General features: G+C 58.2%; 1 protein-coding gene across 1 annotated transcript in view; it reads left to right on the top strand.

The window, feature by feature from the left end:
* THEMIS2 (thymocyte selection associated family member 2) overlaps positions 1 to 1,253 on the top strand; it is a 19,853-nt gene that overhangs the window by 8,394 nt on the left and 10,206 nt on the right. The gene's annotated exons all lie outside the window — the stretch shown is intronic.

Here is a 1,253-nt window from a genome sequence, read left to right as displayed (position 1 = left end):
ATCACCTCTCTGGACTGGCTTGAGATGCACCTTTGGATGCATGACAAGGTATGGCTGGCCTTGCTGGCTGCAGTCTGGCATTGACGGCTCATGTTCATCTTGGAGTCAATAATGACTCCAAGATCCCTTTCCGCCTCTGTGCTTTCAAGAGGGGAACTCCCCAGCCTGTATGTATGGTGTGGATTCCTTCTCCCAAGGTGCAGCACCCTGCATTTGTCTATGTTGAACCCCATCCTATTCTCATCTGCCCACTTCTGTAGTCTGTCTAAATCTATTTGCAGCCTCTCTCTCCTTTCAAGTGTGTCCACCTTGCCCCACATCTTAGTGTCATCAGCAAACTTGGACAGTGTGCTTTCCACCCCCTCGTCCAAGGTGGGAGGGCATGGGACTGAGCTGTGAGTGGCTCATCCAGGGGGCACAGTTCCTGCTGCTATGTGCACCCGGGGAGTCATGGGAGGTGTGTGCCCCCAGATCTGCATGGGGGAGGGAATGCTGCCACTGTGGGCTGGGGCTGGGCTGGTGCCAGGCTCTTCCTGGCGGGGGGTGGGTTGGGCCATGCTGCACTCGGGGCACGAGGCAGCAATGGAAAGGGGCTATGGGGGGCGGGGCTGCAGGCACCCCAAAATTCACCATAGCCCCCCCCCAATTCCTCCTCCCAGTGCCGCTGCCACCTACCCCAAATGCAGAGTGACCCAACCCCCCACCAGGAAGAACCCGTCGCAGCCCTGGCCCCAGTCTGCAGCAGCAGCCCAGTCTTGCCCTGCTCAGATCTGAGGGTACATGTTCCCTCATGCCTCCCGGCATGTGTGCAGTAGTGGGAGCTGCCATCCCCTCCCTGTGCCAGGCACCCCCCGGACATCCACTCGTGGCTTCATCCCACACTCCACCCTGGCTGTGCAGGGCCTGCCCCAGCCCCAGCCCAAGCCCCATTCCCTCCCCTCCCATGGCCCTTTTCCCTCCCCCTGCCCCGGCCCCTTCCCACTGGGTAGTGGTGTAGACTAGGGCTATGCGAAGCTTTGGGTGGTGATTCGATTTGGAAAAGGTTTGGCCCAATTCAGTGGCCAAATCACCAAATCCGAATTGAATCAGGGGACCAATTTAGAGGTCTGAATCAATTCAAAGCTCTCCAAATCTTTTCTAAAGATTTGGAGAGCTTTGATGATTCGGACAGTCCCTGGTGGCTGCAGCAGGCAGATGCAGCTGACTCCAAGCTGGTAAGTACCAGGGGTGGTGGAGGGGGGCTGGAAGAGGGG

Source organism: Alligator sinensis, unplaced genomic scaffold (genome assembly GCF_000455745.1).
Source record: "Alligator sinensis unplaced genomic scaffold, ASM45574v1 scaffold264_1, whole genome shotgun sequence".
Lineage (NCBI taxonomy): Eukaryota > Metazoa > Chordata > Crocodylia > Alligatoridae > Alligator > Alligator sinensis.
The sequence above is the reverse complement of the archived record's forward strand: the minus strand, read 5'-3'. Positions and strand labels throughout refer to the sequence as shown.